The 12,241-nt window shown below is 43.5% G+C and overlaps 1 protein-coding gene and 1 pseudogene across 1 annotated transcript in view; both read left to right on the forward strand.

The window, feature by feature from the left end:
- Positions 1 to 12,241, forward strand: part of MARCHF1 (membrane associated ring-CH-type finger 1) — a 431,151-nt gene that overhangs the window by 344,749 nt on the left and 74,161 nt on the right.
- LOC105979153 lies at positions 7,960 to 8,441 on the forward strand (annotated as a pseudogene).

A 12,241-nucleotide genomic window follows, 5' to 3' on the forward strand; every position in this document is an offset into this window, starting at 1 on the left:
TTGTCGTTGTGTTGTTACATCACATTGTGTTGAGTTACCTTAACCCTACTACTGGGGAGCCATGGAATGAGCAGCTCTATCAAAAACCACTTACATCAATTGCTTCCCTTAGGGTATTCAGCACAAAGCAGGAGCAATATTTGTGGAATGGAGAAAATCCCTCTCCCACAGAATGGGTGAACAAATGCAATATAAGTAAAGCGCTGTCTGAAGTGCCGACTACACAGCCGTTGTGGTTAATGTGGCTACAGGCTGTGGCCTGGTTCCAAGTCACAGTCGCCCTAGGTACAAGCGAACAAAATGCCCCTGGACCCTGCAGCATGCCTGCAGTTCTAGTTGGGTTGGGGCCGTTGTTTCAGCCTGTGCGTCCAGTGTCTCATCAAGGATCTTCTCCCTCACGGAAACGCGACTTTACCAGGCATGGTCGCCTCGTCTTTCTCGGAGCAGCTGGCAGGACCCAGACAGCACCATCCCTCTCTGACTCTCTCTGACATCTCGTTGACATCGACTCACAGGAAGCCCGTAGGACAAATCACTCTCCCTGCGGGCTTCCGAGACCTGTGACATTGAGTGGCAGTGGGAGCCTCTCCCTCGAGCAGCTAGTGGTTTCAAACTGCTGGCTTCGCCGTTCGCAGCCCACTACGTAACCCGCGATGCCGTCGGGGGCTGCAACATTGCCCCCAGGGCTCCGTAAACAAGTACTTCAAGAAGGTAAAAGTGGAAATATTACTTTTGGACGGGGTGTCAGCCCTGATAGTCCCGAAAACTGGAAAATTCTTGACGTCTAGCAGGGGGGAAAAAAAGGAAGAAAAGAAAATCTAAATATAACTTTCTTACATTACAAAAGAGGACACCTGAGACCCCAAATTGTTACATAAATGGCTTAAAACCTGCACACTGTGCACAAACGAGGACCCAAATGCAGCAGTTCCGTCTGCACGCTGCTGCTTTGCACACACTGGAGCTTTACTCCGCCAGCCAGGTGCCCTCTGCAAATGTTTGTATTTACAGCCTAGCTTCCTCCTCAGCCTCTGAGGGCTTGCTTTGAACACTGCATTGCCTTTTCAGAACTGGGTTTGCTCATTTGTGGGTGTGACTGTTCGGGCTGTGGCTGGTTGGTTCTGAATCTGCAGAAGGGGCGGGCCATCTGTACCTACTTTCTGTTGTCTGCAGTAGAATGCTGTCATTCAGCGTGAACCCCAGGTAGAGTCAAATATCTCCCTTGAAGAGCTCCCACGTGAGACTGGCCTCACTAGCGGAGGGTCCACTGACGGTCCAATATGATGTTCACCTGTGGAAGCGAAGACGAGATTTGTTCTCTTGGACTAAATTCCGGAAAGGAATGCTTGCATCGAGGGTCCATTGATAACCTTGTTCATTTACGAAGCCAAAGCACTCAGGTAAAAAGTACAAATATAGCTTTATATTGGCTTATATTGTCTATATTGTCATCCTTGATTAAATGGGATATTTTCATCCTTAGGCATGAGCCAAAAGCTGTCCAAGAAGTTTTGACATACTTCCCTAAATGATAAGCCTTTTGTTGTTGTGGTGGTTGGTTGGTTTCCTGTTATAGGAGTCTCTAATTAGTGCAAATGGGTAAATATACACTTAGTAACCAAAAGTTTAGTAGTTTGAATTTACCTGGTGGGATGGGGGAGGGGCTTAGGAAAAAATACCTGGTGAACTACTGAGCGATCACAGACAATGAACATTCTAATAGTTTTGCTTCAGAACACACGGGGTTGCCGTATGGACTCACAGTAACCGGTTTGGTTGTGGGTTTTGTGGGTGCTGCTGAGGGGTGAGGGTTGTTATCTCGTAAGTCACCGGTGAAGTTTTGTGCATCCACTTGTGACTTCTTTTTTTTAAATCATTTTATTAGGGGCTTATACAACTCATCACAATCCATACATACATCAATTGTGTAATGCACATTTGTACGTTCATTGCCCTCATCATTCTCAAAACATTTGCTCTCCACCTAAGTCCCTGGCATCAGTTCCTCATTTTTTTCCTCTCCCTCCCCGCTCCCCACTCCCTCAGGAACCCTTGATAATTTATAAATTATTATTTTGTCATATCTTGCCCTGTCCAACGTCTCCCTTCACCCACTTTTCTATTGTCCGTCCCCCAGGGAGGAGGTTGGTTATATATAGATCCTTGTAATCGGTTCCCCCTTTCCACCCCACCCTCCCAGTACCACCGGTCCTGAAGGGATCATCTGCCCTGGATTCCCTGTGTTTCTAGTTCCTATCTGTACCCGTGTCCATCCTCTGGTCTAGCTAGATTTGTAAGGTAGAATTGGGATCATGATAGTGGGAGGGAGGGAAGCATAAAGGAACTAGAGGAAAATTGTATGTTTCATCGTTGCTACACTGCACCCTGACTGGCTCGTCTCCTTCCCGCGACCCTTCTGTAAGGGGATGTCCAGTTGCCTACAGATGGGATTTGGGTCCCCAAAATCTGCACTCCTCCTCATTCACAATGATATGATTTTTTGTTCTTTGATGCCTGATACCTGATCCCTTTGATACCTCATGATCGCACAGGCTGGTGTGCTTCTTCCACATGGGCTTTGTTGCTTCTGAGCTAGATGGCCACTTGTTTACCTTCAAGCTGTTAAGACCCCAGATGCTATCTATATCTTTTGATAGCCGGGCACCATCAGCTTTCTTCACCACATTTGCTTATGCACCCATTTGTCTTCAGTGATGGTATTGGGGAGGTGAGCACACAATGATATGATTTTTGGTTTGATGCCTGATAACTGATCCCTTTGGCAACTCGTTATCACACAGGCTGGTGTGCTTCTTCCAAGTGGGGTGACTTCTAAAGACACAAATATTTCTATTCATCCAGAGGCACTTTTAAAATTACTCACAGACTAGGAGTAATGGTTTATAAAACCTAAAAGTCATATGGCTACCACTGGTATTTTAAAGCAGTTGATGATTCATCCTATTGCTCAGGGAAAAGAAAAGAAAAACCATTTGGAACGAATCCTTCCTTTGTCGTCAGGCTTCATCGTCAACGGCACACTCTGCTAGGATGCCTTGACCCTGCTCAGGTTGGGCTTGTCCCTGTCTACCACGTTCTACTCCCAGAGCATACAGACACGTGGACTTCTGCTTCTGAACTTTGTTATCACAGAGGCAATTGCTTTGGTCTCAATCGGTTCCTAGCTCATTTCTGGAGCCTTAATATTAAGAAATACAACAGTGAAGGGTAGGCCAGCCACAAAGTATCTTTGATAAAATCAGATGAATCACAGCAAGAGGCTGTCTTGAAAAGAAACTCAAATAACTGCTGAAGCCACAGAAAAGCACAACTCTGCTTATTTTTTAACAAAACACAATCTATGAGCAGGAACTCCAAGCTCTTATTCCAAATCACTTTATGTGGTTTTAGAAGCAGGGTATCAAAACTGTTCTGCCCCAAAGGGTTGTTTACCAAGGGGCTGGGGGTCAGGGGGAAAGCTTGCTCAATAATGTAGGTTGTCAATAAGAGGCTTTGTTTTTGAGGGCCGATGTTTTACAGATTCCTGACTCCTCAGTTCTGCGGGGGTAATTGGACTAAAGGGCACATATGTTAACATGTTTTGTTTTCTATGTAAGTATTAACTGGCTTTGTTGTGGCAATCCTTATTTACACTCATTATTGGAGGAAATGCACCATGAACAAGTGTTAGTCCCCAAAGAGGTGCGTCATTAGAGATTGCTGCGGAAATCCACAGAATCAGAGAAAATGACTTTTCTTTGCAGAAACAACTTTTGGAAAAAGGACAGGAGCTCTTGAAATCATGTCGGGAATGAGGTGGTTAGAGCAGAGGGAAGCCGGTGCTGGAGCACAACCATTGCGTGCACTGTTTTCCTCCTGCTTCTATGACTACCTTGCCCACCTAGATTTTTCAGTGATTTTCTAACGAGGTCCGAGATAAAATGTGTGAACGAATATTTCATAGGTCAGGTAACAATGCCTTGCAGTGGGATTCATTTTCTTCTAACCTAATTTAGAGGCTACCTTGCGCTGCTGACTTACTAGAAAGGTCCTGCATTGCCATGATTTCTTGATGCATCTCAGCCCACGTTGTCAAGGCAACACACTTCACTGTTTTCTCATTTTAGAAACCATTTCTAGTATTGCAAATCTTAAAACACAACTATCTCTAAATACACAGGGTCAAATAGTTCCCTGTGTGCACAAAGCTATTTTTAAAATAAGACATTGTACCTTTAGATGGAAAACATTTGATGTGAGATAGAATATGTAAATTAAAGGAGTAAACTGAAAATAATCTGGTAGCGTTTATGTCCTACGCCTATGTTGCTAGGAAAGGTGAGGCTGCTTGCTATATGCAGTTACGTTTTTGGAAGCAATAGTAACAACGTTGACATATTTTGACTCATTTCTACATACACTGATTTCAACTAACCTGCTTTCTGTCAATTTGAAAACGTACAGTGCTTCAGTGTTTTCTGGGATTAGTATCTCCTGTTTGCTTTGCTCTGTGCCCCTCTTAAAGAATCGAGACTCCACGTGGGGAAGTTCTTTCCATGTCATTGCCGTCGATCCAGAGTTCACTGGGACGCTCTGGCAACATCACTCTTGAATCAGAGATAACTGGAAACAAGTACCTCCCAGATCTGGGCTGCTCGGCGTTGGCTTTATTCAAACCCTAAAGAAAGGGTTTTGGTATTAGTTGCTTTGAGTCCATTCTGACTCACGATGAACAAGGCCATGTGTGATGGAGTCGTAGTGCCCTGTCTGGGTGTCTCGGCTGTGATCTTCCAGAAAGCAAAGCGCCAGGTCTTGCCTCCCAAGTACTTTGTGGAGGTTGATCGGCCAAAGCTTCAGTTAGCAGAGTCGAGCACAAATTGCTTGTACCACACAGAGGCATAGAGACCTAGAAAGAAAGAACAACAAATACGTATTTCCTTCCTTTTACCAGCTTGCTGTGTTAGGCTGGGTAGACTAGAGAAACAAATCCACAGAAACCCATATGTGCATAAGAGCGTTTTATTTAAAGGATAAGCGTACAGTAAGAAAGCATCCCACCCGTGGCAGGGAGACAGTGTGGGAATGGAGCATAGCAGATCGGCAATTGGAGTAAAGCCAGTCCACAGAGCCCCTGAGGCTCTCCCCCAGGAGCAGGGGGAGGGACTCATGGGGCCAGCAAACAGACCTGGACCTATGTAGAGTTTGTTTTTTCACTCTCTCTCCTTTTCTTTTTTTCAACTGTATGTTTCCGTATTGTTCGGGCTAGGACATTGCTGGTTTGCCTAATTACATGGCGTGGACATGGGAGGGAAGCCCAGGGAGAAGGCAATGAGGCCAATAGCTCCAGAAGGTATGGGGGAAGAAAGAGGTGGGGAGAAGAGCATGGCGAGTGGACGGCGTCATGGACAGGGGAACAACTAGGGAACGGAACCAGCCTCTAGGAGAGGGTGGAGATCCTGTGAGCATCAGAGCAACACCAAGCGAGTGGAGAGGAAGTACTAAGAGGTGGAAGAAGGGGGAAAGTGATGGTGGGGCAGGAGGAGGCAAAAGGAAACAGAGGCAAGATCTAGGAAGCAAAGGTATGGATGGGGAGATTAACAGAGGCGTGCACTTGTGTAAATACATTAATTCAAAACAATAGCGGTATTGGCCTATGTACTTATGTGAATAAAAGGCAATGCACTGAGGCTGCAGATAGGGCTTGGGCGTTGGCTCATACCTTCCCTCAATACAAGAACACTTTTTTCTAACAAATTGGCATTCTGTGATGCCCATCCCCACCCCGCCCCCTACATGATCACTGAAGACTAAATGGGGCATAAGCAGATGTGGTGAGGACAGAGGATGGTGCCCGGCTATTAAAAGATATAGCGTCTGGGGTCTTAAAGGCTTGACGTTAAACAAGCGGCCATCCAACAGTGAAGCAACAAGCCCACATGAAAGAAGCACACCAGCCAGTGCGATCGTGAGGTGTCATTGAGACTGGGCAGCGGGCATTAGAAGATTCACAACAAACAGTAAACAAACAAAAATGCATTGGTGAGAATGGAGGGGGTTGAAGCGGAGACCCAAAGCCCATCTGTGGACAATGAAACATCCCCCCACAAAGGAGTCGCAGAGAGGGAATGAGTCAATCAGTGCAGTGGAACACTAATGGATCACACAATATACCTCTGATCCCTTGAGGCCTTCTCACCCCCCACTATCATGACCCCAGTGCTGCTTCCCACTCTGGACTCGATGAGAGCATGTGCATAGATAGAGGCAAGAGATAAAACTCACAACACATGGAACCCAGGAACAGGAATGGGAATAAAAAGACCAAAAGGGTAGGGGGAGCGGGGGAGAGGTGGGGAGGAAGGGGGACACCAGTTGCAACTAATGGCACATAACCACACTCACCCATCCATCGACAGGTGAAACATTCAAATGTCAGTCAGTCTGTAAACCTTTTCTGGTGCCTAGCTCAGCCCTCTCCTGTTAAATCCAAAAATTACTAACACCCATCACAGTGCACAAAAGATTTGAGCCTACTCAGGAATACACATGCACAGCAGTGCAGTGAGTGCTCAAAGGGGGTGAGGTAAAGGAAAGTGAGTGAAGCACATTTACACAAGCAATTAAGGCAGATTATACCATGGGTCCTTACAGTACATTAATTTTATGCAAACAACATGCATGCTAACTTTTTTTTTCTTTGCCAACTGCACCTTGCCTCTGTAAGCATGATATGCTAGTTTTTACAGTAATGTGTAAAAATATTTTTTACAGTGTCATGTAAAAAAATTTACACTACCATGAAAAATCAGCATAGCATAATTAAGAATATACTTGTAGGGGGGGCGTGATTGACAAAAAAATTTTAATGTATGCGTCTTGTAAACAGTAGTTATGTGAGAATTGCAATATGATTCCAAGATTTCTAGTAGTCAAAGCAAGAGGAAAATATGGTCAGTTAAATAATTCATAATATATTTGAATATGATTCAAATTTAAATAGTTTATAAAATGATATTTAAATGTTTAGCAAATACATGGTGGCAAGGTTTCCTCCTTCTGAGAATTACAAAGTGGACTTGGCAAAGGTAGATGTCATTTACAGTAATAAGATGGTGAGATAAATTATGTTGCAAAAATAATCATTAGAATGGATTTACTGAGTGCTTACTAGTGCGAAGCACTATGTGTTATATGAATGGACATCAAAATGTTTGTGAAAAAATTCTTCGATCTTTTAATTTCATACTTACACAAACTTTTTGAAGCCCTCTCTCCTAAATAAATGACCCATATTTAACCCTCTCTTTTCCCACAAGTAGTTCCATAAACAGTCTCAGAAACCCACAGGGGCAGTTCTACCCTCTCCTATAGGATCCCTAAGAGTTGGAATCAACTCAATGGCAGTGAATTTGGTTTGAGAGTTCACTGCTATAGAGTCAGTCATGACGTGCAACTACCCTGTAGGGCTGGGTATAACAGTCCCTGTGGTTTTCTGAGAACGTAACTCTTTACTGGAGTAGAAGTACATGGGGCAACTAGCAGGTTCAAACTACTGGCCTTGTGGCCCAAGTCATAATCCATTACGCCACAAGGGCTCCCTTCTAACCTTCCCAAGAAACATGAAATAGGTGGTTGTCATGATGTAACAAATAATAAGCCAGAGGATTAAAAATGTTAAGTAAGTTATTGAAGGTTTCACAGTTAGTACATAGTGGAGCTCAAAATCAACCTTACATTAATGTCATGCCCAAGTTCATGGTCACGCAGTATCCTATACTGTGTGTGTAGGAGGGAGCGATCAGATTCTCTAAGGTATGGTAAGAAAAACCTCCCATTAGCAAAAGTAGTTGGAACTGGTTGTTAATCTTAAATAGACGTTTGCCAAGGAAATGTAAAGACTTACAGACACTCTGGGCAAGGAAATGCATGCTTGAAAGTAAAGGCGCCCTTTTCACGAAGATGGCGCCCAAGGCGAAGAAAGAAGCTCCTGCCCCTCCCAAAACGGAAGCCGAAGCAAAGGCTTTAGAAGCCAAGAAGGCTGTGCTGAAAGGCGTCCACAGCCACACAAAAAAGAAGATCCGCACGTCTCCCACCTTCCGGCGGCCCAAGACCCTGAGACTGAGGAGGCAGCCCCAATACGCTGGGAAGAGCACCCCCAGGAGAAACAAGCTGGACCACTACGCCTTCATCACGTTCCCCTTGTCCCCAGGGTCTGCCAGGAAGAAGATGGAAGGTAACAGCACACTGGTGTTCATTGTGGATGTCAAAGCCAGCAAACAGCAGACCAAACAGGCTGTGAAGAAGCTCGATGACATGCACATGACATGGATGTAGCCCAGGCCAGCACCTGGATCAGGCCTGACGGTGAGAAGACGGCCTATGTGCGACTGGCTCCTGACTGTGACGCGTTAGATGCTGCCAACAAAATCGGAATCATCTAAAGTGAGCCCAGCTGGCTAATGCTAAATATAAGCCTTTTCAATTAAAAAAAAAAAAGTAAAGTAAAGATGCTTGAACAACTCATGAACTGGAAAGATGAGTAAACATAAGAAATTGTCTTAACCTTTCCTCCTTGCCCAGCATTTAAAATGGAGGTGATGATGGAATTCACACCACAGTGATGGTGTTAGAATGAACAAAATAACAATGTAAAAGTATTAATATATTATACGAGGGGGTTACCCCAGGAAAAAAAATGGAAAAAAGCTTCACTGGACAGAGTTTTTGTAGCACGCATTTTCCCCAGTAGGCAACATCTAGCAATTCACTCTGAGTTAGTGTACTGAGTGACGTCGCCTGGGAATATTCTCTTTGGTCACGGTGAATTTTTTCACACAGAGGCCTTTGTTCATGACGTTTCACAGGCTCACTTGTTCGTTCTTTGTGTGGCAGGGCACAAGCCCCTGTCTGCCCCTGTCCCATCCTCTCGCCATATTTCTTCAATCACCTGGCTTAATATGAAGAAGATTGCAATATCAGGATTGGTGGAAAGCTTATTAACATCTTTCAATAACTAAAAACAGATCCTATACATTAATATTGCTAAAAGAAAAATTTGTGGTGTTGGATTAGATAAATACATTTAAATATGGCATAAGAAAGTTTCACAAAAAAGAAATTTATATATTGGAGTTTGTCAACCTTTTTTATGTCTACTCTTCTAAACTAGCCGGTGGTGAATGAAACGAAAAGTCACCTTTTGAAGGGAAAAAACATTTTCAAATCAGCTATTTCATAAAGAATTTGTGTCCAGAATATATAGCTAATTATCAAAACTCAACAGTTAGAAAACAAACAACTCAATTTAAAAGAAATATTGTCAAGAAACCTGGACACTTCACCAAAGAAGATAAATGTATATTAAATGCATAAAAAGATTCTCAAGATTAGTTATTAGGGAAATGTACATTAAATAAATAATGAACTGGACATCTATTAAACTGGAAATATCAGAAGTCTGAGCATAACAAGTGTTAACAATGATGTCGAGACCCTGGAATTCTCATACATTGCTGATGTAAATATAAAATAGCACAACCATTCTGGAAAACGTTGGTAGTTCCTTTAATAAGATAAACATACAGATATTATATGGTCCTGTTGCCATAATTCTAGAAGCTTATACAATAAAAGTAAAATAGTATGTTCACAAAAAGACTTGTACATTAATGCTCTGAGCAGTTTTCTTTTTAATTTTTCCAGTTGGAAATAGTCCAAATGTTCTCCAACAGATAAATGGATAAACAAAATGTAAATGGAGAAACATTAGTATTAAATATAGGATTTAATACTAGTGTACAATAAAAATACATAAATATCAATAACATCCTGCAACATATTTAAAAGTATGGTGACTCAAAGAAGCCAGACTCAAAATCATCAGATTATATACTGTATGATTTCATTTATCAAAACTCTAGAACTCAGGTCTGTCTAAATAAGATAGGCTAGATGAACAATCTGGAGGAGAAAACAACAGGACCAGTGGTTCCGGGGTGACATGGGAGAGGAGGAGGTGGGGGGAAAGGAAGTGGTGTTAAAAAACCCAGGGCCAAGGGAACAAGTGATCCAAATCGGTGGTGAGGAGAGTGTAGGAGGCCTGGTAGGGTGTGATCAAGGGGCATGTAACCGAGAGGAATTACTGAAACTCAAATGAAGACTGAGCATGGAAGTGGCACAAGAGGAAAGTCAAAGGAAATAGAGGAAAGAGCTAGGAGTCAAAGGGCATTTATAGATGTCTAAATAAAGGCAGTACTTACGTAAATATATTCATATATGAGGATAGGTAAATAGATCTATGTGCATATATTTATAGGGTTAGTATTAAGGTATCCGGTGGATATTGGGACTCCACTCAAGTACTCCCTCAGTGCAAGAATATTTTGTTCTATTAAACTGGCATTACATGATGCTCACCTTCCCAACAAAATTGCTGAAGACAAAGCAGGTGCATAAGTAAATGTGGTGAAGAAAGCTGATGGAGCCCAGCTATAAAAAGATATAGCATCTAGGGTCTTAAAGACCTGAAGGTGAAGAAAGCTGATGGTGCTGGCTATCAAAAGATATAGCATCTGGGGTCTTAAAGGCTTGAAGGTAAGCAAGCGGCCATCTGGCTCAGAAGCAACAAAGCCCACATGGAAAAGCACACCAGCCTGTGCAATCACGAGGTATCGAAGGGAGCAGGTATCAGGCATCATCAGAACAAAAAAAATCATATCATAGTTAATGAGGGGAGAGCGGAGTGGAGACCCAAAGCCCATTTGTAGGCCACTGGACATTCCCTTTCAGAAGGGTCTCAGGGAGGAGATGAGCCAGTCGGTGCAGTGTAGCAACGATGAAACACACAACTTTCCCCTAGTTCCTAAATGCTTCCTCCTCCCCCACTATCATGATCCCAATTCTACCTTGCAAGTCTGGCTAGACCAGAGGATGTACACTGGTACAGATAGGAAGTGGAAGCACAGGGAATCTAGGATGAATGATCCCTTCCAGACCAGTGGTGAGAGTGGCGATACTGGGAGGGTAGAGGGAGGTTGAGTTAGAAAGGGGGAACCGATTACAAGGATCTACATGTGACCTCCTCCCTGGGAAACAGACAACAGAAAAGTGGGTGAAGGGAGACGTAAGAGTTGTATGAGCCCCCAATAAAATGATTAAAAACAACAACTCTAGAACTTGCATATTAATCTTTGAATGCAGAAAAACCATTGATAGTTATATGGTAGTGGAGGGGTAGAACTAAGAGATTATCAGGATCATGGATAAACGTGTGTGGGTATAGAAATGTCCATTTTCTGGATGGTGTTAATTGTTTCACAGATGTATATGTACATCAAAGCATACCACTTTATAATCTTAAGCATGCACAGTTTATAATATCTCAATTATACCTCAATAAATAAAGCCATTTTTTCCAAACTGTGAGCAATCTGTGAATAGCTAGGGATGTAATGCCTCACAATTGCTCAGTTCTTCCTGTTTCTCCCCTCTGATTACCATCCCACTAGACTAGGAAGGCTGAACCCCCTCTACATAGAATGCCCTGGGTCATTGTGAAAGGGGCATCCACACGGTTGTGCTTGGAATCCAATGGAGACAGTAAACACAAGTCCTCCTATGACCTCTTTCTTTTTTTTCAATTAATTGGGGGCTCGTACAATTCTCATCACAATCCCCACATACATCCATTGTGTCAAGCACATATGTACATTCGCTGCCCTCATCATTCTCAAAACATTTGCCCTCCACCTCAGCCCTTAATATCAGTTGCTCGTTTTCCCCCTCCCTCCCCATCCCCCTCCCTCGTGAACCCTTGATAATTCACAACTTATTGTAGTTTTGTCATAAGTTACACTGTCCGACGTCTTCCCCCACGCTCTTCTCTGTTGTCCCTCCCCCAGGGAGGGGGCAATACCTAGATTCTTGTAATCAGTTACCCCTTTCCACCCCACATTCCCTTCACCCTCCAGGCCTCGCCCCTCTCACCACTGGTCCTGAAGGAGTCATCTGTCCTGGATTCCCTGTGTTTCCAATTGCTGTCTGTACCAGTGTACATCCTCTGATCTAGACAGATTTGTAAGGTAGAATTGGGATCATGATAGTGGGGGCGCAGGAAGCATTTAAGAACTACAGGAAAGTTATATGTTTCATCATTGCTACCCTGCACCCTGATTGGCTCATCTCCTCCCCTCAACCCTTCAGCCAAGAGGTGTGCAGTTGCCTACCGATGGGCTTTGAGTCT

Source organism: Echinops telfairi, unplaced genomic scaffold (genome assembly GCF_000313985.2).
Source record: "Echinops telfairi isolate 266 unplaced genomic scaffold, ASM31398v2 ScPeMD7_5868;HRSCAF=6743_0, whole genome shotgun sequence".
NCBI lineage: Eukaryota > Metazoa > Chordata > Mammalia > Afrosoricida > Tenrecidae > Echinops > Echinops telfairi.